Below are 25,845 nucleotides of genomic sequence, written 5' to 3'. Positions count from 1 at the left end.
GCGCAAAACTGATAGGAATGTCACTACATTCTGATTACATATGTAATTTATGATGGCTTTTATCTCAGCACGATTGAACTGATGAATATATATTTTGAAAATTTGCATGCATAATATTACCCATTTCATAATCACAATAAGGCACTTGGCATGTGTGGGGGCATTATCAGGGAATAAAGTATAGTTGTGTAAGTTTTGCTTGCCAATGTTGTATCTTTCAGCTTTTCCTGGTTGGGGGTCGCCACAGCGGAACTCCAGTCTGCTAATGATTGGCAGTAGATTTTTACGTACCGAGTTGCCAGCCCTGACGCACAACCTTCAATGAAGGTACGCCCATTCATGCATGTCTCCACACAGAAGACGCATTAGCTGAGAATCGAACAGGATAACGTCTTACTGTGAGGCGACAATGCTGCCGCAGCACCACCACCGCAGTAAGTTTTGCTTGCCAATAACTGTAGATATTTGAATTCCTTTCTGTAGCAGTAGCATATGGGTTGTATCCTTCCAAGGATACAGCAGCTGGCCAGTCTTTACAAAGCTAAAAAAGCCCTCCCACACAGAGTCACTTGGCTGCTCTCATAGGTTAACCAACTATTGGTGGGCGGTATTAAAGCAGCCAGTGTGACTGAAAACCTTCAAGTCTTTCTTGTCCCACAAAACTTAGGGAGCACTGACTAAGAAAGGTCTACTAGCAAGCCAATAAAAATAATAACAACAAAAACCATAATAAAAACCAGAATAACAATATCTCCAACCTATGTGCAAGAAGAGAATCAGAGAGATGATGGGCAGGTGCTGCTAATACATCAGTGAGGAATTCAAACATCCACTGTTATTGGTAAGTGAAACTTACACAGCTGCACTATGTATATGTTGCAGTAGCATACTGGCAGAGTGCCAAAACTTATCCAACCTGGGAAGAGGACTGATATAGATCCAGGAGCCCCCGGAGAATGGTTCTTACAAAGACTGCTCTGGATCTAAAAAGGAATCCACTTTGTAGTGCTTTGTAAAAGTGTGGATACAGGACCAAGTTGCTGCCTCTAGAATACTTCTGAAGTCCATCCCTTTCTGGTAAGCTTTCAAAGAAGCCAAGGCTCTAGTGGAATGTGCCTTAACCCTGCCTGGAATGGTTTTACCATGGTGAGAGAAACAAAACACAATAGCAGGTAACAACCACCTGGAAACAGTCTGATCAAATTTTGTCCATTTTCATCTAATTCAACCTTTGGGACTTGGATCCAACTCAAATCCAGCCTTGGCACTTCCAAACATTTGGATCCAGGGCTCAGACTCCTCCCCTGCCTGTAATTCCCTCACTATACTAACATTACCTCAGATCTCATTTGCCACTACAACTGAATGGTTGCAGAGGCTCTGATCTCCACACTGGGATAAGTGCTTTTATTGTCACTTTCCTAGAAATCTCTAATTCTTAAAATATATTGCTCTAGTTACCTTTAGCTTGTTATTTCCTCCTCTACTGTGCATTTAAAACACACTTATACCTTTACACATATACTTAGATATCTTTATTATAGTACTACTTGTAGGTCTTGTTAGGTAGTAGATTTTTAGAGTGGCTTTGGATTGTAGTTTGTGTAGTGCAATTTGCTGTAATTTTTGTAGTAGTTGGCTAATCTTTCTTCTATTTCTCAGTATAGCAATGATTAACTGAAAGCTTTAAAAAGTTGACTAAATGAGGCCACAACATTCTCTCTCAAGACACCCACTCCCTTTGGGTGTACTGTCTGGGAGTGGTGCATCTTGACACAGAATGATGTCTGTGCTTCATTTGGCCACAAAGTTCTTCAGAGTAGAAAAGACAAATAATCTCAAAGGGTCTCTTTCCCATTTTGTTTCAACAAAATGTGTTCCTTCTCCTTCATCTTTGACTCCAAGGGAGAAAGAAAAAGAGAAACTTCAAAACTGAAGGACTCTGTTCTTCAAAGTAAGACTCCCAAGAAGGGCATAGCAAGACCCAAGAAATAGTGCCCAAACCCCACAGCCTCCATCAGTCTGGTGCCGAAAGTTTTAAAGACTTGGAACTGTTCTCCGTCTCTACCCAGGCTCTTTTCCCTGGATATGATTAGTCCTCAACTCCACTCTCCAATTTAATGAAAGAGATCCAGGGCATCTTCAATTGCTTCTGTCAAATCTGCCTGTTCTTCAAGAAGTCTCTCTGAAAGCCAATGTCATCATAATAATGAGGAGGTTCCTTCAGATGCAGATACAGTTGGGAGCCCTCCTGACTCTGTCCCTTCTGGCAGAGTTAGGAACATTACAATTGACCACCTTCCTTAGAATTCCATTGGAGGTCCAACCTTCAGAACCAAAGCTTTTGGATCTGTGTATCTTTGGAGCACCTAGACTGATGCTGACAGTGCTCTCAACTTTGGTTCAGACAATCACTGAGTCTCTCTCAACTCCAATCTTGTTGGATCAAGATGATATTCAGAGTTGAAGGTTTAAAGCCAGCTTCAAGGAGAGGGACTGACTCCAAATCTCTCAGAGCCATCTCTTCCTCTCTGGGTGTCAGCTCTTGAAAGCTCAGATCTGATGTCGGCCTCAGAGCTGGGAAGAGTTGGAGCTTCGGAATCTCTCTCTGTCCCACATTTTAGAGAGATTTCCTCAGCTCCTATTTCCTTGACTGCTTTTGAGGCCTTTCAACAGATCCTCTCAAGGTCGAGAGAAGAGGTGCCTCCATCTTATTCATATCTGACCTAACCTCAAATGTATTCTGCTCCAAAGTCCATTCCTTCTTGTTGACAGAGACAGACAGTTTCCAGAACTCTTGGGGAAGTCCTCTTCTTGAACTCCCACTCTGATTCAGAATCATCACCAATATTTTCCAATAACAGGTACATAGAAAGCAGACTTGCAAACAGAAGCATTTGGATTCATCTCTGGAATCCATCACAGAATACAGGGATTTAGAGGAAGTTGAAAGCTTCCCAGAGAGGGGGTTGGTCCAAAGATATTCCTTCCCTGGATTAATCTGTGTTCCTGGAGACTTTTAGAGTTATCTCTTCTACTACCAGGGCAGTTCCTCCCACTGACACTCTCATTGACTTAGTAGCATAGTGGGTTTGGAAAGAGCCTAATATAGCACAGTCAATACCTACGAAGTCCAATAAAATTTGTAACAAAAGATAGAGCTCATCGGACTAAATTTCCCTCATAGATGCCATGGTCATAGCAGCAGACACAAAGAAGAAACTCTCCAAAGAGAGCTCATCTGTCCATCCCCCTGACAGGGAATCCAGAGCTTTGGACAGATTTGGAAAATGGATGTATGCTTTAGTGACCTTTTCCCTGAGAGCACTGAACTACCTTGCTTACATCATTCAATTCCAAAGAGAAATGATAAAGGAGATTAGCAATTCTCTTTCATGTAACTTGCCAGTGGACATCCAGAAGTCCATGGCATCCTAGCTGTCTACCTTATCTTCTATTTCTAATGTTTCCATGTGCATGCTTTTGGATGCAGCCAATGGGACAACCAGAGCAGCAGGTACCAGCACAGACATACGCCACTGTGCTTGGATGCTGTTGCGTGATTTAGATTGCTATAACACATCCTTCATCAGTAACCCCTTTGATGGTAATACGTTGTTTGCCTGATGTGAGCAGGATGGTAAGAACTGATCTACCACTGGAATCAACTTTTCTACTCCTCAGAAATCCTTCTCTAAGAATCAGTTAAGAAGGGAAGAAGATGTATTCCAGAAATTACAAGATTCTAACCAGGATGCTTCTTTGGAAAGACCTCCCCCCCCCCCCAATGGCAGAGGACGGGGTCATTTCAGTGGACATTGCCCTAGGGGCAGAGGCAGTCTGAAAAACCAAGGATTTTGTGGGCCTCTTTCTTAGAAATCCTTCCAGTGCTTCTGAAGGGTTGCCCAACTGCCATACTCTTGAAGCAGTTAGGGGCACTTGTTCTTGCACTCACAAACCTGGTGGGCCATCACTTCCAATTCTTGGCTATTAAGGATAATAACCAGAGGACACTCAATTCCACTTCTAACAATGCCTCAGGCAAAATGCAGAATTCACTTAGTGCCACCCAGTCAGTTGGAGTTTGCAACAGCTGCATCAAAAAGATCCGATGTCTACTTCAGGTTCTTTTTTAGTTCCAAAGAAGACAGGGGACCTCAGGCCAATATTGGGCCTAAGTCATTTTCAACCAATATGTGAAGCAAGACAAGATTCTGGATGGTCACAGTTCAGTCCATTTTGCCTCTACTCAAAAAGGACAACTGAATGTGCTCGATAGAGCTCAAGGACGTGCACTATCACATAAAGATACAAAGGCGTTCCTGGAGATTTATCCATTTTAGGCTGAGATACAATCACTTCCAATTCAGATTTCTGCCCTTTCCATTCAGCACAGGCCCCTGGGTGTTTACATAATGCATGGCAGCAGTGACAGCCTATCTCAGGCTTCAGGGGTTCCAGGTATTCCCATACCTAGGCAATTGGTTCATAACCACTCCAACTAGAGATCTGTTAATTCTCCAATGGAATTTCTTACTTGAATTACTTCACACCTTGAAGATTATGGCAAAGCTGCAGAAGAGCAACTTATTATAAACTAATACCTTAGAATTTATTGGATGCCACCTAAAGACCACAACACAGATAGCCACCTTGCCACAACACAGGATTCAATCCATCTGGCAATCAGCATTACAGGTCCTATCCAATCCATTTCCACAAGCACAGCTGATTCTAAAACTTCTAAAACTTCTAGGGTTTAAGGCTTTATCCATCATTCTTACTCCTATGTCCAGATTTTATATGAGGGTTCTTCAGTGGAGTCTCTCAATCTAATAGTCCCAACTTCATCATCCCCTCAACACACCAGTTAGGATGACCTCAGTGTGCAGAACTCACATCAAATGGTGGATCACTTCTTCAGCCTTATCAACAGGTCATCCATTCTTTCTACTACAACAGTCATCACCACGGATGCTTCCCTTTTATGTTGGGGGCATTACAAGGGGAAGACATTCCAAGGTATCTGGTTACCCTTAGAGACAAACCTTTACATCAATATCCTGGAAATTATATCAGTCCTTTTAATGTTGCAATCATTTCAAGACTCTCTTCCAGTGGGTGTGATTTCAGCTCAAATGGAAAATATGTAAGTGGTCTGGTACATCAACAAACAGGAGGGATCCAGATCTTACCCATTATGTTGACAGGCCATGAGGGTTTGATAATGGGTGATGTCTTCCCATCACTTTCTTTTAGCAATGCATATCCCTAGGACTTCCAGTGTACTAGCACACAGATTGAGCATGCACATTATTTTACCTCATGAGTGGTACCTGAATCCAACAGTAGCAAACAAAATCTTCAGTTACTGGGGCCAACCTTGGTGGGACCTGTTTGCTTCCTACCTGAAATACAAGTGCAGCAGTTATTTTGCCCTAATCCCTCCACAGGGACAGTCACAGAGGGATGCTCTAATCTTTTGTTGGCCCCTGGGTTTCCTATATGCATTCCCTCTGTTTCCTCTAATTATGAAATTTATTCAGAAAATCTGAAGGTGCAAGGCCAAAGTGATCCTCATTGCCCCTTATTTGCCTAAACAGGTTTGGTTCCTATATCTTTGGTCTCATCTTCTAAGTCTACCCTGGACGCTATCATACAGGCTAGATCTTATCTCCCATCTTTCTGGGCATCCTCTCCTGGACCTAGAGACCCTAAAATTAACAGCTTGGCTTCTCCAATTCTAACAATGGCCAGAGACACCAGGTTTTCTGAAAAGGTCGATCATATTCTCTCTGCATCAAAAAAGTCTAGTATCAGAAGGATGTACCAAAGCAAATGGAAAAGATTTTTTTTTCTGGTTGCTAGGGAAGGGTTTTGATCCCTTCTCTCTATTTTAGAATTCCAGTGCGAATTATTCCAAAAATCTTCTAGTTTTTCCTACAATCAAATGTAAACTGGCAGCCATTTCCAATTTTCACATAGGCCAAAACAGGATTCCCATAGCTATGTCAAAGGTAGCTAAGGCCTTTCTCAAGGAACTTTTCTTCTTTGACCCTCAATATGAGAACCTGCCCCTCCATGGGATATCACAATCATGCTCCAAGCTCTCACACAACCCCCTTTTGAACCAGCAGCTTCAGTTGATCTTAAGTTCTTGACATGAAAAGCAATCTTTTTGGTGGCAGTTACTTCTGCTAAGAGAATTTCAGAACTACAGGCTATTTCATGTAAACCACCATATTTTATTTTTTCACAAGGACAGGGTCTTTCTCAAACCAAATTTGTCTTTCCTTCTGAAGGTGGCATCCAAATCCAACATAAATGAATCCCTTAATTTGCCTGTATTCTTTCGAAAGTTTTCTAAAAATGGAGAGTATGCATTACACTTACTTAATGTTCATAGATAATTTAGATGTTACTTGCATAGAACTAAAGACTTCAGAAAATCAGTCATTGCCTTGTCCAAATCTAAACTAGGTGTCTCTAAAGTCACCCTTTCAAGATGGCTATCAAGCTGCATTTCCTTTGTTTATAAAAAAGTTGGATCTAACCTTTTCTAAGAAACTGACAGCTCATTCGACAGAGCAGTGGAAACTTCAACAGTTTTTCAGCATCAGTTTCCTATTGATGAGATTTGTGCAAAGAAGACGGGGACCGCGGGCCAACATGGTCTACAGTGCATACCTTTGTATTTCATTATAAACTGAATATACAATCCAGACCTCATTTTTCCTATGCATCTGCTATCAGGAACATCATGCCTTAATTCCACATGGTAAACTATGTAGCTTGGAGTTCTGTCCCAAAGGTTGAATCAGACAAAAATGGAGAACATTGGATATGAAAGTTATGTACTCACCATAACGATAGATCCATGTTGCCCTATTTTCATCTGGTTCAACATCCTTCCTACCATCTCCTTCCAAATTGTCACCTACATCTCCTTGTGAAATAGATAGCCTTTACTGGACTCTACTTATCTCTAGCCATCAACAGGTTAGTTACCTAACTATTCAGATGGCACCCTTTATCTCTCAGTTTCCTGTTGCACTATGTTTTATTTAACTATAATATTAATACAAGTTATATATATTCTTACATGAAACAAACTTGATCTGAGGTAGTTTGACAATGGGTAGGGGAGGATTTAGAGCCCTGGATCTGAAGATCTGTGCAGAGGCCAGATCAGTGTCAAATCTAAGTCTCAAATGCTGAACCAGACAAAAGCAGAACAACACAGATCTATCATTATGGCGAGTATATAACTTTTGATGTTAAGTTGTCTATCTTGCCTTCACTCTTGCTGGTTGGAATCGGAGCCAGTCCTCGCCTCCGACTCGGCCATCTTCAATAGCTCAAGAGCTGTTTACTGGCTCGAGGCTACCCCATATCCCATGATGCATGGCGCTAGCTACCCAGATCTCGTTTGCCACTTCAGACTGCGAGGTTGTCTTACTGGCTCAGGCTCATATAATTTTATTGTATTTTTCTATATTTACTAAAAATTTAATCCCTTTATAGTGTACCTAAATTCTTTAGTTGTACTACTTCCCTAGCTATATTCTTTCGATAGCATCTATCCCTCCTGTTTGTAAAAACTTGTTTTACTTAGAGAGTTTCCCCTCCCCCCTCTCTTTTCCCTTTCACGGTAGCCATTTAAATTAGATGCTAACCTTTTTTGTCTTCTTTAGTTTTTAAAAAAAAAAAAGAGAGAGAACGTTTTTAGATAGATTTGTTCTCCCCTTTAGAGTAGTTCCTGTCTATATACTTAGACTTATTTATTTTCAGTGTGTATTAACTGTATAGTTTATATTGTTAATTAGTTATCTGCTAGCTTGTTTTTCTTTTTGTGTGTGTGTTTGCATGTTTGACCTTGATGTGTGTGTTGTTAACATGTCCAAGGATACTAAAGTGTCCGAATTCAAGAAGTGTGACTCATGCTGTCAGAAGATGTCTCTGACAGATGGTCACACTTCTTGTGTCTACTATCTGGGCTCGGTGCACCTGCAGGACTCTTGTTCAGTTTGTCATGCTGTCAGCCCAAGGAGCGCAAAAATAAGATGTTATGTGATCCTATCTCGCCTACATTCTGAATGATGGGTTCGGAGCCGATCCCTCGGCTCCGACTCGGCACGCTTATGCCAAAGAGCGAAGTCTCTTATTGGCTGAGCTTACTATATCCCAGGATGCACCACCAACAGTCCCCCAGATCTCGTTTGCCGCTTAACTGCAAGGACGTGGTCTCGAGCTGGCTGGGCTGAGTAGCTTTTATTAACTACTTTTCTGTCAGTTTTTGTGCTTGTATTTCACAAAAGCCGTTTTAACGGCTATTGCTATTGCTATTGTGTTCGATTGAGTACTGGACTTATTGTGTGTGTTTGGGTAGAGTTTGTTTTGGCGCCCCTTTCAATCCAGGGCCTTTTTGGTCAAACTCTATAATTGAACTTTTTACTGTGTTAAAGTTCCCGGTTTTTACACCTAAGGTTGTGTTTACACAGTTTCTGTAAGCCTTCGGTTTTTTTTGTCTAAGCGATTCTACAGTGGTTAAATTTCCTGTCAGGAATTGTTAACATTATGTCTCAAGCCCCTAGGCCTTCGGGCTTTAAAAAATGTACTAAATGTGCTTTTAAGATGTCTGTTACTGATGACCATCTACTTTGTGTTTATTGTTTAGGGGCTAAGCACTTGCAGGAGTCATGCAGCGTATGTCACGCTTTTTCCTCTAGGGTCCTCCAGGAGAGGAAAAATAAATTAATTCTTAAAGGGTTGATTAAACCCTCTTTTGAAGAAGCCTTGTCTTCCGCTCCGACTCCTGCCAAAAAGAAAAGGGCTTCGGCTCCGACCAGTCCGTCGGATCCGACTGCCAAGAGACCTAGGCAGGCCTCTCCTTCGGCTCCAAAGACTTCGGAGCCGAGGTCGGAACGGTCTGCCTCGATGCCTCCAGTATCGACTCCTCGGACTTCGGAGCCGATGGCTGGGGCATCGAGAGGCGGGTCACCTTCGTCGGCTCCACTGCTCTCGGAGCCGACAAGGGTCACCCGCTCAGACACTTCCTCCTCGGCGCCGAAGTCTACCTCGGCACCGATGGAATCTGGCGTGTGTGTTTCCTCGGCGCCGATTCTCATCGAGTCGCCTCGGAGCCGGTCCCCTAGTCCCTTGGGGCCGAGGGAGAGGTCTTCTCGAACCCGTTCTGTTTCCTCTCGGTCTTGAGAATGTCGGATTCTGATATAGACAGGGTGCTCCAAAGACTTTTCCAGTCCCCAGTCTTCCAAAAATTTGTTTCGGCTCCGACCCAGTTGGCTTCGGAGCCGATGGCCATGACCCATCCCATTGCTATTCCTCCTCCGACTGCTTCGGCTCCGTCGGAGCAGGTGCTCTTGGAGCCGGTGGAGATCTCAGGGTCGGCTCCGACCCTTACTCCAACCCGGGCCCTCGGGTCCGAGTTTGGTACTGTGGACTTCTTCGGCTGGACCCGAGGGTGATGTTTGGGACCGATGCTTTCGGTTCCGAGCCTCCTCTCGGTGCTTGCCAAGGGACTTCCGTCTACTATCATGGCCCGGAGACTGGACGCTCCCAGGATTCTGGAGGTCCGGCTTTCAGAGCCATGAGGAGTGCCTTGGCCAAATCCTCTTGACCATCTCTCCGGTTTTACCAGCACCTTCCCTGGGCGTGGAGACTGGGTCTTTGGTAGTTCCCCTGTCTGTGGCCAGCGGAGCCCCGAGGCCTGAGGTTACCCCCAGTGGGGGTTCCCCTCTCCCTGGGGGTTTTCGGAGTCATCTCCAGAGGAACCCCCAAGGAAGAGATCGTGCAAGAGGAAGCACGTGGACTCCCCCGAGTCTATCACATCGGACACGGATATGGATGATGCAGAGGGGTCCCCTAAGTCGTCCTCTGATGATGTCTCCTTTGCAGACATCTTAGAGATCCTCAAACAACGAGGCGGCTGGATGTCCAAACCCCCCTCTGCGGACGAATCAGTGCTCCTCAAGGCCTTTGGGGCTCAGCCCTCCGCCTCCTGGGTGTCTCCGCCCTTCGACGAGCTTCTGGATTTAGTTTGTCGAAGGGCGTGGGAACACCCGGATACTGTGGAACCAGTCCCTTCTCGTCCGAACAAATTCTTATCTGCTCCCCCCGAGAAGGAGTTTCTTACCAAAGGCGTGGCTGTAGATGCCATGGTGGTGGCATCTGCTACACAGCAGGACGTGGCAGAGGCTTCAACGTCCATCCATCCTCCTAATAAGGAGTCTAGGAGTATGGATAGGTACGGGAAGCGCACCCTGACTTCAGCGGCCTTTACCTTAAGGTCTCTGAATTATTTGGCACATTTTACTAGGCTTCAGAGGGATCTGGTCAAGGAGTTGTCAGACTCCCTCTCGGGTAACCTACCTGAGCAGCTAGCCCAGTCCGTTAGCTCTCAGTTGGCTATCCTAACGTCAATTGCTAACTCGTCCATGAGGCTCATATCCTATGCGGCCGAAGGGGCGGGTAGAGCGGCAGGCACAGGCGTGGCTCTCGTGAGACAGGCCTGGCTCCGCTTGTGTCAGTTCGGAGGCCTTCAAGTCTTCCTTCGCCGACGCTCCCTTTGATGGGTCCTCATTGTTTGGACCCAAGGTGAAAGACACCCTTACCGCTGTGAGCAAGAGGGAAAACGTTATCTGCCGTAGGAGCCGTTATTCCACTCCCTTCGGCCTTACCCCAAGGCCAAAGGAGGGGAAAATGTGGTTCCGAAATCTCGCAAGTTTTTCTCCCAACAGCAGGAAGATTCCCGTCCAGAGGCAGAGGGTGGGAAATTTTTCAGGGAGACGCCGTCCCAGAGGCGGCAGAGGGCCCCGCAATTCTGGAGACCGCGAGTCCTTTCGTGGCTCTTCAGCCTCCCACACGACATGAGGGATTGCCCGGCTGTGCTGCTCGAGCCAGTCGGGTGTCGTTGCCAAGCACCTAAAAGCCTGGGAGTCAATCACTCAGGACAGATGGGTGCTTCGATAATTGCCGGAGGTTACACCATCCCATTCAAATACTCACCCCTCCGTCCAAGAGAATCCCGGACCCACCACCCAGTCAAAGGGAAATAGCAGCCGCAGAAGCTTCAAAGCTGCTACAAAAAGGAGTCATCCAACCGGTCCCCACAGACCAAATCGGATCAGGAAATTACTCCAGGTTCTTTTTAGTGCCAAAAAAGACAGGGGACCTGAGACCAATATTGGATCTCAGCAGACTGAACCTATCCGTTACGAAATCCAAATTCCGAATGGTCACGTTGCAATCCATTCTTCCGTTGTTGGAGAAGGATGTTTGGATGTGCTCCATAGACCTCAAGGACGCCTATTATCACATACCGATACATCAGGCGTCCAGGAGGTATCTGCGCTTCAGCCTGGGAGCCAGTCATTACCAATTTTGTGCTCTGCCCTTTGGTCTCACCACAGCCCCAGGGTGTTCACCAAGTGTTTGGCAGTAGTGACGGCTCACCTGAGGAGCCTTGGATTCCAAGTGTTTCCCTATCTCGACGACTGGCTCCTGACTGCCACCACCAGGCATCTACTTATGGACAACCTCAAAGCCACCGTCTCCCTGGGTGTTTCCCTGGGGATTACATTCAATTGGTCAAAGTCTGTCTTGCTGCCCTCTCAGCGCATAAAGTTTATAGGAGCAGAGATAGACTCAAGATTGATGCGTGTCTTTCTTCCGGCCGAAAGGATCCGAACCTTACAGGGCCAAGTTCAAGCTCTGATCTCGAGATCCAAAGCCCCAGCCAGGATGGTCCTACAGGTTCTAGGCTCAATGTCTGCCACGGTGCTTTTAGTTCCTCTAGCAAGGTTACACATGAGGATTCTTCAGTGGCTCTTATCAACTCAATGGACCTTTCAAGATCTCCCCCTCAATCATCACATCATGATTACGGAAATATGCAAAAGGGACCTGCGCTGGTGGCTTCAGACATCCAACCTAGATCAGGGCAAACCCTTTGTTCTCCCCCCTCCAGCGGTTACCCTGACGACAGATGCCTCCCAGATAGGGTGGGGGGGGCATTGTCTGGGCAGGCTAGTTCAGGGCTCCTGGCTTCCGGACGAAGCTCTTCTCCACATCAACGTGTTGGAGATGAGGGCTGTACTTCTATCCCTACAGGCCTTACACAAGTTCCTTCCTCAGGGTATCATCGCCATCCACACAGACAACATGTCGGTGGTTTGGTATCTGAACAAACAAGGAGGGACCAGATCGTATCCCCTTTGCAGAGAGGCCATGAGAGTGTGGGAATGGGCTGTAGCTACCAACCGCTTCTTGGTAGCGACCCACATCCCGGGAAAGTCAAATGTATTGGCGGACAAATTAAGCCGGACAATTCTCTCCCCTCACGAATGGTCTCTAAACCGCACAGTAGCAGCCCAGGTTTTCAAGAGATGGGGGATGCCGTGCTGCGACCTATTTGCGACTCCACAAAACACCAAGTGCCAAAGGTTCTTCTCCTTGATTCCACATCAGGAAGTACCGGCCATGGATGCTCTAGCTCAACCCTGGCCAACAGGGTTGCTTTATGCTTTTCCTCCAATCCCACTCCTTCCCAAAGTCATTCAAAAAGCTTCTCAGCTAAAGTCTTCAATGATTCTGATTGCCCCATACTGGCCTCGTCAGATATGGTTTCCTTACCTGAAAAAGCATGCGGTGGACGATCCGTGGACCTTAGACCTGATTCCGGATTTGCTAATCCATCAGTCGGGACATTGGCATCAGTCCCTTCAATCTCTGAAATTGACAGCTTGGCTCCTCCACTTCCGACCTTAGTCAGAAGCCACACACTAGACCCGGAAGTTGTTCACATTTTGTCTTCGGCCCATAAACCCACCACTAACAAATTGTACCTCAGTAAGTGGAAGAGGTTTGCTATCTGGGCTCAACTCAAGGGCTTAGACCCTATCACTGCTCCTGTCCCAGAGGTTTTGAAATTCTTAACATCCCTATTTAATCAGGGATCTTCTGTCTCAACTATTAAAGTTCAACTAGCTGCTATCTCTAAATTCCATGAATCCATGGATCCTCCTTTGATGAGCAGCAGGCTATGCAAAACATTCATTAAAGGTGCGAGTCTGTTAAGACCACCAGTATTTCATCCTGCACCTCCGTGGGATCTTGATTTAGTGCTTCGCGCATTAACATCTCCCCTTTTGAACCGGCTGCTACTTGAATTAAAATATCTGTCATGGAAAACGGCATTCTTAGTGGCTATTACTTCAGCAAGAAGAGTCTCAGAGCTTCAAGCCCTGTCTATTAAACCACCATATCTCATTTTCCACAAAGATAGAGTATCTCTTAGGCCTAATCCATCCTTTGTCCCAAAGGTCTGCTCTAGTTTCTGTCTTCAACAATCTCTAGAACTACCAGTTTTCTTTCCAAAATTCTCTAATGAGGCAGAATACACTCTCCATAAATTGGATGTTCACAGGCAATTACGCTTCTATTTAGACAGGACCCAGCAACTTCGTAAGTCAGACCAGTTGTTTGTGTCCTTCTCAGATAATAAATTGGGCCAAACCATCACAAAAGCTACAATCTCAAAATGGATCAGAGATTGCATAACTCAGGCCTATTCTTCTTCAAATAAGCAACTCGCATCATCTATCAAAGCTCATTCTACCAGAGCTATGGCTACTTCTATAGCTTTTCATTCCAAGCTCGCTATTTCGAAATTTGTGCTGCGGCTACTTGGTCCAACCCGCACACTTTCATTTCCCACTACAAATTGGATGTGGCATCTAAAGGACGAGCTTCATTTGGTTCCACGGTACTCAGGAGTGTTTTCCAGTGAGCCACCCAGGATTCAGGTGCTAGGGACGCTGTCCCATCATTCAGAATGTAGGCGAGATAGGATCACATAACATCTTTTAGTTATGTACTCACCATAACTTCAGATGTTTGGGATCCATCTCGCCTACATTCCTGATACCCACCCTCCTTCCCCCTGCCTTGCAGATCAGAAGAGATAGAACGGTTTTGAGCTCCACTGTTTTTATCTTGTTTCATCTGACGATGTTATATAAGCAGGGTATGTATGTGTGCATGTATGCGGACAAACTAGATCTGGGGGACTGTTGGTGGTGCATCCTGGGATATAGTAAGCTCAGCCAATAAGAGACTTCGCTCTTTGGCATAAGCGTGCCGAGTCGGAGCCGAGGGATCGGCTCCGAACCCATCATTCAGAATGTAGGCGAGATGGATCCCAAACATCTGAAGTTATGGTGAGTACATAACTAAAAGTTAATCCTCTGGGGTTTGCTTAAGCCACAGGATTCACTGACCAAGGCTCAGCCTGTGAAATCCTCAAAGCCACCTAAGTCTTCGGCTCCTAGTTCTGAGCTGTCGTTGGGTGAAGCACCACCATCCACCTTGGGTCCGGCCGGAACCGATGTGCCTCCCTCTCAGTCAGCTCCACCATGTACTTCGGAGCCATCTGCGAGTCGAAAGAGATCTAGGTCTCCCTCCTTGGAGTCGATACGCTCAGCTCCACGGTCACATCTGCTCCAATTGGTGCGCAGTCATAGGTCCTCTCACTCCTCTCGGTCCTCTAGACTTTCAAATCATGATTTGGAGAGAGTGGTCAGTAGGTTGCTGAAATCGCAGGCCCTAGCTAAAATGTTGTCCAGCCCCCCTCATCAGTTGTCGGCTCCGTTCACTTCTGCAGATATTCCTCCTCCGACTCCTCCCTTGAGCTCGGAGCTGGAGTTCATTGGGGATCGAGTCGTGGAACCGTCAGCTCTGATACCTTCTCCTTCGGTTCTGTCGACAGCTCAGATCCCTTCCCTGGTACCGTCCTTGGAGGGATCTGGGCACTGGGACTCCCTCGTCAGCTCCGAGGGGGTGAGTGGCATCGGACCCTTGTCTGACCCCGCTCTCCCCCTCGGAGCTTCGGCGCAGGTGAGCTCGGCTCCTACATCGGCTCTGGAGCCACCCCCCTCGGTGCAGAGAGGGATTCCAATTTCTTCAGAACCAGAGTCTTCTTTACATCCAGGCAGGGATGCCTTTGAGGTCATGAGGAGTGCACTGGCCCCTGAGCCAGTCCCACGATCAACCCTATCGGCTCCTCCCCCTATGGTGCCTGCGGCTGCCTCTGCCCCTCCTCCAGACCCCAAGCATGGGGAACCAGCACTCCAGGGCACCCCTTTGGGTGTTTCTTCCTCTTCTGAGGCCTCCTCTGATCACTCAGAGGAGCCACCTCATAACAGGAAGTGCAAGAGGAAGCACATTGACTCCCCTGAGTCTGTCACATCAGATACCGACTTAGAGGATTCAGAAGGGTCCCCGAGATCCCCCTCTGAAGATGTCTCCTTTTCAGACATCCTTGAAATCCTTAAGCAGAGGGGGAACTGGAATACCCTAGTCTCTTCCAAGGATGAGTCGGTATTCCTGGACGCGTTTGGTTCCCGACCTTCCACCTCCTGGGTGTCTCCGCCTTTCGACCCACTTATGTCTGTGGTGGCTCGGAAGGCATGGTCAGCTCCAGACACAGTGGAACCAACCCCCAGGAGACCTGCTAAATTTATAAATGCACCTCAGGACAAACAGTTTTTAACTAAGGGTGTACCTGTTAATGCCGTGGTGGTAGCAGCAGCCACAAAGAAGGAGTTGGCAGAAACTTCGTCATCTGTCCATCCCCCTAACAAAGAGTCTAGGACTATGGACAGATATGGGAAGCGAATGTTTGCTTCAGCGACCTTCTCTATGAGGTCTCTGAATTATTTGAGCAATTTCACCCACCTTCAGAGGGATCTCCTTAAAGAGCTTGGAGATACCCTTCAAGATCCATCAGCTGAGGGGGCTCAAGCTAAGGTGGCCTCCCAGCTGGTGACTCTGAATTCAGTTGTTAACTCCTCCATGAGGCTCATTTCTTATGCAGCTGATGGTGCGAGTAGAGCCGCAGGCACAGGCATTGCCCTTAGGAGGCACGCATGGATGTGGCTATGTAATTTTGCGGAACCCTTCAGAGCATCTTTCACCAATACCCCCTTTGATGGTTCCGCTCTTTGGATCACAGGTGAAGGACACCCTAACCAGGTGTGAACAGGAAGTCAAGACTCTCTCTGCAGTGGGAGTCTGTTTTTCCACTCCTTCCAGACCATACCCCAAGGGTCAGAAGAGTGAAAAGATGTGGTTCCGCAAATCCCAGGGAGCCTTGCCTGACACATGTAGTGAGTTCCCCTCCAGGGGCAGAGGAGGGAACAATAATAGACGCCGCCCTCGTGGCAGAGGGGGTCCGCAGAACCAGGGCAGCAGAGAATCCTTCTCTGAGAAGCCCTTTCAGCATCCCTGAAGGGTTGCCTGGTTGCCCACCTCTGGAGGCAGTCGGGGGAAGACTTTCATTGTACCCCAAAGCCTGGCAGGATCTAACTCAAGACAACTGGGTACAGTCGATCATATCCCGACGTTACAGAATTCCCTTTGCTCAACCCCTGTTACCGTCAAACAAGTCCCTTCCAGATGTTCCACCCAATCTAAGAGACCAACCAGCCAAAGAAATTTCAAAGCTGCTACACAAAAGGGTCATCCGGGAAGTTCCAGCAGACCAGCTCGGATCCGGAACTTACTCAAGGTTCTTTTTGGTACCAAAAAAGACAGGGGACTGGAGACCCATTCTGGATCTCATCAGATTAAACAGGTCTGTACAAAGGACAAAGTTTCGGATGGTCATGCTACAGTCCATTCTACCCTTCCTGGGTCAGGACAATTGGATGTGCTCTATGGATCTTCAGGATGCGTACTACCACATCAAAATGGACAGGCGCTCCAGAAGATTCCTTCGCTTCCGGCTGGGAGCCAGTCATTATCAGTTCAGAGCTCTGCCCTTTGGTCTCACCACAGCCCCCAGGGTGTTCACCAAGTGCATGGCAGTTGTAGCAGCTCACCTGAGACTACTGAGATTCTTGAGTGTTTCAATACCTGGCTAACTGGCTCCTGATTGCTCCAAATGCATGGCACTGGTTACAGCTCACCTGAGACGTCAGGGATTCCAGGTGTTTCCATATCTAGATGACTGGCTCCTCACTGCTACCACCAGGCATCACCTCCTGCAAGCCAGAGGCTACATTATCAAAACTTGCTCCAGACTAGGTATTACAATAAATTTTGAAAAATCTGCATTGTTGCCCTGTCAGCATATCATTTATATAAAACAAGTAATCTCCGTGGTATCCCCGAAGTCTCAAAACAACCCATTAAAGTGTAGTGGGTCTAAAAACAAAACAGTGTAAGAAACTTCTCTGTGTGGAAGATTTTCAGTCCATATATTTCTAGTTAATCACTGTATATTAATCAGATCAGACAATAGTAGTAGAAGTAGCGAACGTAAACTTGTCAAGTCAAAAAGTAATAATAGAAAATATATAATTCTACAGTATTACTAAGTATTCGAAAGTAATCCAAGCAAGGCAGGCAGTCTGTTTCCAGTCGAAAATCCTTTATTAAGTACACAGACAAGCGATCCAAGTAAAACAAAAATAGAGTAATAATTTCCTCACAAGCTTTCTAAATATATATATACTTATCAGGCATGGGTGGTTTACTGTGCTGTAAAACAAAGTGTTATTGGTACACATGTTAAATTCACATTCCTTCCCCATCAGTGTGACATTCGAGCTGGTCCTGCCCTACCTAGTAGCTGTCATAATAATATATAGCCCTAATGTACTTTAATGGTACATCTTATTTAACCAAATTATTAAGTCTGTGATTTTATACAAGGCAATATACTACATGGCTGGAAATATATCAACCTTAGTTCATTTTGCGATCAAAAATTATATATAAATATATACATATACATTTTGCATGTAAAAATCAGTTTCTATTTTCATAACCTATTGTTAACAAAGATCGCTTTCGTCCTTCTAGACTTCTTCAGGTCTGTGTACAAGAACCCTAAAAACCTATATAATTGTATAATTAGTTAGTATTGTTATTACCATCATTTTGAATAAAGTGGAAAAAAGAGAACCAGAAAAAAGTTAAAAAATATATGTATGATGATGGAAACAAAATATACACTTAAATGTCAAATGATTTAAAATGGTATGCATTCTATGTGGGCAAGACTGTAAATAAACTCAAGCGAAGGATTTCATGTCATCTGTCAGAAATCCGCTCTGGATGTAAAAATAATGCACTAGTCAAACACCTTTTTCTTCATAAGACACACAGGTTTTAAGTTCCAGATCCTGGATCGCATAGACATGGGTGATCTTGAAGGAGACATCCTGAATATTCTGGAGAAACAGGAACTCATGTGGCAATTAAAGCTGAACTCTTTTAGGAAGCCTGGACTAAACTACTACTGTTCAATTAAAAGTGCACTGGAACTTAGAAAATTGCCACATTGTTTACATGACTAAGTGTATTTTATTTTATTGTTTTCTACAAATTGGTTTTAAATACCATTTTAAATCATTTGACATTTAAGTGTATATTTTGTTTCCATCATCATACATATATTTTTTAACTTTTTTCTGGTTCTCTTTTTTCCACTTTATTCAAAATGATGGTAATAACAATACTAACTAATTATACAATTATATAGGTTTTTAGGGTTCTTGTACACAGACCTGAAGAAGTCTAGAAGGACAAAAGCGATCTTTGTTAACAATAGGTTATGAAAATAGAAACTGATTTTTACATGCAAAATGTATATGTATATATTTATATATAATTTTTGATCGCAAAATGAACTAAGGTTGATATATTTCCAGCCATGTAATATATTGCCTTGTATAAAATCACAGACTTAATAATTTGGTTAAATAAGATGTACCACATTAGGGCTATATATTATTATGACAGTTACTAGGTAGGGCAGGACCAGCTCTAATGTCACACTGATGGGGGAAAGGATGTGAATTTAACATGTGTACCAATAACACTTTGTTTTACAGCACAGTAAACCACTCCCATGCCTGATAAAAAGTATATATATATATTTAGAAAGCTTGTGAGGAAATTATTACTCTATTTTTGTTTTACTTGGATCGCTTGTTCATGCATTAATAAAGGATTTTCGACTGGAAACAGACTGCCTGCCTTGCTTGGATTACTTTCGAATACTTAGTAATACTGTAGAATTATATATTTTCTATTATTACTTTTTGACTTGACGAGTTTACGTTCACTACTTCTACTACTATTGTCTGATCTGATTAATATACAGTGATTAACTAGAAATATATGGACTGAAAATCTTCCACACAGAGAAGTTTCTTACACTATTTTTTTTTTTTTTTTCATATCACTTATATAGGCGCAAATTTAAATACAAGGAACATGTTTGCGAGCCTTCCACCAGACAGGGTATCACTAATTTGCCAGCAAGTGCAGATTTTATTAACATGCAAAAGGATTCAAGTCAGGTTCATCCTCCGAACACTGGGTTCCATGGCATCAGCAATTCTTCTTGTTCCCCTAGTCTGCTTTCACATGAGAATCCTCCAGTGGCTTCTATTCACACAGTGGTCCTTCCAACAGCTTCCCATGTCTCACAAGATTATGATCACAGAAGCATGCAAGAATCACCTCACTTGATGGATGGTCTCCCCATCAGTGTCCCAGGGCAGACCATTTGTGTTATCACCTCCAGTTACCACAGTGACCACGGATGCCTCCCTGACAGGGGGGGCATTATCAGGGCAGGACAGTCCAAGGCACCTGGCAGCCTCACGACTACCATTTGCATATAAATGTCTTGGAGATGAGAGCCATGCTTTTAGCGTTGCAAGCCCTTCAGGACTCTCTCCCTCCCAGGACCATTGCAATTCAAACGGACAATACGTCAGTGGTGTGGTACATCAACAAGCAGGGTGGAACCAGGTCCTATTCTCTATGTCGAGAAGCATTCAGACTCTGGCAGTGGGTGATCTCTTCCCAACATTTTCTGATCGCAACGCACATCCCTGGGAGGTCCAGCGTCATCGCAGACAGGCTCAGCAGAGCAATTCTCATGCCTCACGAGTGGTCTCTGAATCAGGTAATTGCGGAATAGATCTTTCGCAAATGGGGGCAGCCTTGCTGCGACCTGTTCACCACACCCATCAACAACAAGTGCAGCAATTTCTTCTCCCTTCTACCACTTCCTGGCCACTCCCCCAGAGACGCTCTAGTCCACGATTGGCCTCAGGGACTTCTTTACACTTTCCCTCCATTTCCCCTAATACCCAAACTCATGCAGAGCGCAACTGCATTGGGTTGCAGAATGATCCTCACTGCTCCTTACTGGCCTCGACAGATATGGTTCCCATACCTGCATCATTACTTTCTCGAGCAGCCTTGGATTCTGGATCTTATTCCAGATCTACTGATTCATCAATCGGGCAGACTGCATCGATCCCTTCAAACACTCCAGCTCACAGCTTGGTTGCTCCACTTCCAACCTTAGCGAGGCTTCCTAATATTTCCTCCTCTGTGCGGGAAATTATTATCTCATCACACAAATCCACAACTAGGAAAACTTATGCTAGCAAGTGGAAACGTTTTTCTTGCTGGGCAGAGGCTAAGAATATAGACCCCTTTTCAGCCCATGTCCACGAGATTTTGGAATTTTTAGCGGAACTCTTTCATTCTGGTTCTGCTTCTGCTACAATCAGGGTTCGGTTAGCTGCCATTTCGAATTTTCACATTGGGTTGTCTTCTAACAACATTATGTCTCATAAGCTGTGTAAAGCCTTCCTCAAAGGAACCACTCTGCTTAGGCCCCCAGTGAGAGATCCCCCATCTCCGTGGGATCTAAATTTGGTACTAGCTTCCCTAATCTTGCCACCTTATGAACCTGCAGCATCTTGCTCCATTAAGTTTTTATCCTGGAAGACTCTCTTTCTGGTAGCCATTACTTCTGCCAGACATGTTTTGGAGTTTCAGGATCTATGTATTCATCCCCCGTACTTAGTTTTTCATAACGATAGGGTCGCTCTAAGGACCAATCCTTCCTTTCTTCCTAAGGTCTGTTTGCAAAGTAATTTAAATCAGTCCATAGACCTTCTTGTGTTTTTTCCTAATCACACCAACAATGCAGAATATAAATTGCACCAGTTAGATGTTCACAGACAACTGCGTTTTTATTTGCATAGGACAAAGGACATCAGGAAGTCGGATCAACTTTTCCTTTCCTATGCTGAGGGAAGACAAGGCCTTCCAGTCTCAAAAGTAACATTATCTAGGTGGTTGTTTCACATTATTACATTCATTTACCAGCTGAGAAACAAAGAATTATCTATCAAACCAAAAGGCCACTCTACTAGGGCCTTAGCCACCTCGGTGGCCTTCCAATCTAGGTTGCCCATGGAATCTATCTGTGCAGCTGCTACGTGAGCTAACCCACATACCTTCATTTCTCATTATAAACTAGACATTGCCTCCAGAAACAGAGCTGACTTTGGTTCCACTGCTCTGAAGAGTTTGTTCCAATGAGCCACCCAGGATATTAGGTGCTAGGGACGCTGTCCCAACCAGTAAGAATGAAGGTGAGATAGACAACTTAACATAAAGAAGTTATATACCTACCATAGCATTCCATGTTAGTTGTCTTCTTCTCGCCTTCTTTCTTGCATCCCACCCTCCATCCCCCTATCCTAGTGGATCGGGAGGAGCTTCCTTTTTCAGATTTCATTGGCTGAACCTTCTCTGGTTGTCCTTTTTCTGCTTAGATAGTTTCACAGCTAGGCCCAAGGGGCTACTAGGGAAGAATTCTTCCTTAATTATGTCTGGTATAGCTTTATCAAATGAGATCTGGGTAGCTAGTGCCAGGCATCATGGGATATGGGGTAGCCTCGAGCCAGTAAACAGATCTCGAGCTATTGAAGATGGCCGAGTCAGAGCCGATCCCAACCAGCAAGAAAGAAGGCGAGAAGAAGACAACTAACATGGAACGTTATGGTAGGTACATAACTTCTTTTTTAGACACAAGTTGACCTTTCTTTGTCCCAGCATAGGAAACGAACAGCGGATGAGCTTTCCTAAAGTACTTGGTTCTATCATGATAGCATCTGAGTTGACTACATATGTAGAATATGTTCTCCATTGTTTTTAGGTTCTGGATAGACAACAGGGAGATTGAGGGCTTTAAAAAATTCTGAAACAGCCTTAGGTATAAAGAGGGGTTTGTGTGTAAAGTAACCCTGTCCTTGAGAAAGATCAGATAAGGTTCTCCCACCACAAGAACTTCCAATTCAGATACCCTTCTTGCAGATTTCAGAGCAATTAGAAGAAAAAGTTTTCCAACCAATGAACTTTAACTCAGTCATAGAGTTTCAAAGGGTGACAGTTAATGTCTCAAAAACAAAACTGAGATCCCAAGGAAGAGGAGGAACCAGTTTCCATGGGGGTTTCAGGTGTAAAGTTCTTTTCAAAAATTGTTTCACCACAAATTTAAATAAAAGAGGGAGGTCCATGGATAGACATGCTGATATGGCTACAAGATGAACCTTTATAAGAGAATAAAAAAGGGCCAGAGGACAATAACAAATATTTGAGTACCAGGGGTATGGATTCCTGTAAGAGTTACTGATTATTGGCATGGCACTGACTAGAAAATCTCTTTCACCTGCAAACATAGGATTTTCTAGTAGTAGGCTTTCTTGTCTCCTTCAATACCTGCTGCACGCTCTCATGAAAAAAGTGACTAGAAGGAATTAAGGTTGAATCATTCAGGAAGTCAAGTTGAACTTGATTAATGTCAGGTTGTTTCAAACTCCCCTTGTCCTGTGTTTTTAAATCCAACCTGTAGAGTAGTTTATGATAATTGCCCCTAGCCAAATTTGTAAGAAAGGAGAGCCATCTTTGCCTAGGCCAGAAGAGAGTTTATCACGATGATCTCTGGAGAGTCCTTCTGAATTTTCAGAATTACCTTTAAAATAAGTGGAAAGAGTGGAAAAGCATGCAGAAACATTCCTGTTCAAGGGAATGTAAAATCATCTGTTTTCCAGGCATGCCGGCAAGGAGTTCCAGAGCAAAATTTGGTTAGTTGTCTGTGTTGAAAGGAGGCAAACATATCCATATGAGGAGTGTCCCATATCTGGACAAGTTCCTAGAAGACCTCTACTTTGATTTTCCACTTGTGAGGGCCTTCCACAAAGTTCTCCTCTGACATAATTTATTAAGCTTGAATAGTCAAAGAGTGCCTGAGCACTCTTTCCCAAGCCAACACCGCAAGTCTATAAAGAGGGTAGAATCTGGTGCTAGTCTGTTTTTTTTCAAGTACTACATCAAACCTGTGACAACCTGAAGAGGACCTTTGTCCCAAAAGTGGTTTAAACATTTGTGAGTATGAATCACTGCCAACAATTCCTTGAGATTGATGCACCTTTGTCTGACTGTCTGCCTGTCTCTTCCCAGACATCATGCACTTTCACCGCTTTTGATGCTGTTCCCCAAGCAAAGTCTGAGGAGTCTCTTTGAACTACTTGAGCTGGAATTGATGGAGATAATGGCATACCTGGATTGAGAACCATTACATTAGTCCACCAATGAAGTTCTGTTCTGACAAAATTGTTATCTGAAAATCTAGTGGATGTGACTGTTGAAACCACAGACTTTTTAGGCACCAGTGCAACTTTCTCATATGCAACCTTGCAAGAGGAATAATGAGAATCATAGACGCCATCAGAACCAAAATTGTTAGAAACTCCCTGGCAGTTTCTCAAGATTGAAAGGAGATGTTTACAAAAATATCTTGGTTAAGAAGCCACCTTGTTTGAAGTGAGGAAAACTTTTTGTACAGCAGTGTCTATTAGGCAACCCAGAAATATAATTCTGTGAGATGGGGAGGTAGAGGATTTCTGTCAGTTTATCTGGAAACCCAACCATGTTAAAATGGAAACTGCTTTATTTTTAAGGACTCCTGACATTTGAGAGAAAATTCTGCACAGTTAAGCATTTCATCCAAATATGGAAAAATATGAACTCCTAAAGCCAGCAATAAACCACAGCTGGAGATATACACTTGGTAAGCACTCTAGGTGTAGTGGATAGCCCAAACAGGTAATGCAGAGAACTGATCATTTGACCCACCAACACAAAATCTGAGAAATTTTCTGAAACTGACAGCATTGGAATGTGGTGGTAAGTATCTTTCAGATCTGGGGCTACCACAGAACTCTGGAAAAGAAGCAGAGGTAAAACTAACTGAAGTGTCAGCATCTTGAATTTTGGAACATTCACAAATAAATTCAGAAAGGAGAGATATAACACTGGTCTCCAGGAGTGCTCCTTCATTGGTGCTTAAAACATTTTGGAGCCAATGAGAGCTAGAGGTACATGCTCTATCACTCCTGTAATTAACATGGTCTTCAGAACCAGAGGAACCAGATGAGTCTGGCTGAGGGGGTGGGTTAGAATTTCTCTGAAAGGAGGAGGATCTTGAATCCATCTCCAGAAGTAGCAGTGCTGAATAAAATTTAGAACACACTTGTCTGAAATCATCTATTCCCATACTGGGAGTTGAAGAGACAAACACTGATGCAAAGGGAGGGGAAAAGGGGAAGAGGAATGTCCAGACTGCTGGCATAGTCAATCTGAAGAAGGGTTTTGGCCCTTTTTAGGAAAGGGACCCTGCTATTTGGAGTTGCCAGTGTTGTTACTACCTTTCCCTTGTTGCCACATCCCTCTGGTATTCTGTCTGTTGTCAAAAGGTCCAGACTGAGAGACTTGATCTTTTTGAGAAAATCAGTTTTTGGAAGTGAAAAATCTGGAAACCTAAAATATCCGAGAAACTTCTTACATAAGTTGTGAGTGGCAGAGGACACAAACATAGCTCCCTGTAGAGGAACTAAGAATATCTTGTTTATAGTCACTAGAAAACTTCTGATTTCTAAACCACACAAATCTCCTGAGCACAGTGGCAGAGACAAGCACTCTGGCAACAGAATCAGCACAATCACAAATGTTCTTTAAGGCATATTTATATACTTGTGAGACAGTTTGATACAAATATGCTGTACTCTATTATCCACGGAATGAGAAACAACAAATTCTCCTAAACTATTGGCACATTGCAAAATAAATTTCCGCATGTATAGCTGATAATTCAAAATCCCAAAGGCTAATGCAGAAGCAGAAAAAAAATCTATTACCAATTCTATCCATAGTTTTATCATCCCTGTTAAGAAGTAATGGATTAAAAGATGTCAATATCTTAGAAGTCATCTTGAGTTGTAGATGCAGGGTCTGCCTTAAGCTGAGAAAAAATGTATTTATTAGTTTGAGACACTTTGTAAAGTTTATCAGCTTTCTTAGAAATATAGCACAAAGGAGATGAAAAGGCTACAACCAACAGCATCCTCTAAATTTTTTAAAATGGGAGGACCCCTTTTCCCAGGATTTTGATGATGCAAAATAAGTCAGACTGATAGGGAAATTCCCATTCATGGCATCATCAAAATCCTGGGGGGAAAATGGGTCCTGAAGAGCAGGATTACAAATATACTTGACCCCTAGAACTAGGAACTCCACCATCATTGAATGATGGTCATAAATTTGCTAGAGCAATTGCTTCATATTTATAAACCAAGACTATCTGAGAGCCTTTGTTGTTTGCTTCTTAGGGACCTCACTAAAGGTGATCATCCATACCAGTAAGAAGTCTCTTCCACTGGCCTCCCCTAGTCTTTAAAAATAGAGGTGTCTCTCACTGATAAACCAGATGGTTCTCCCAAGCCTATACCAGGATAAGTAACAGCTGAAGAGAATGTGCATGACACCTGATTTATAGTGACAGAGATTGCCACATTAGAGGCTGTGATGATATGGGGAACTGCCAGCATAGCCAGCTGGAGTTTTGTAAAGAATGATGTGTCCTTTGAATATCAACCTGATTTATAC

The 25,845-nt window shown here is 44.2% G+C and overlaps 1 protein-coding gene across 1 annotated transcript in view; it reads left to right on the top strand.

The window, feature by feature from the left end:
* LOC122792472 (chymotrypsinogen A-like) overlaps window positions 1–25,845 on the top strand; it is a 206,211-nt gene that overhangs the window by 78,660 nt on the left and 101,706 nt on the right. The window lies entirely within an intron of this gene.

This window comes from Protopterus annectens, chromosome 1.part2, assembly GCF_019279795.1.
Source record: "Protopterus annectens isolate FY-2018-M chromosome 1.part2, PAN1.0, whole genome shotgun sequence".
NCBI classification, from domain to species: Eukaryota; Metazoa; Chordata; order Ceratodontiformes; family Protopteridae; genus Protopterus; species Protopterus annectens.
This window is presented reverse-complemented; position numbering and strand designations above follow the sequence as displayed.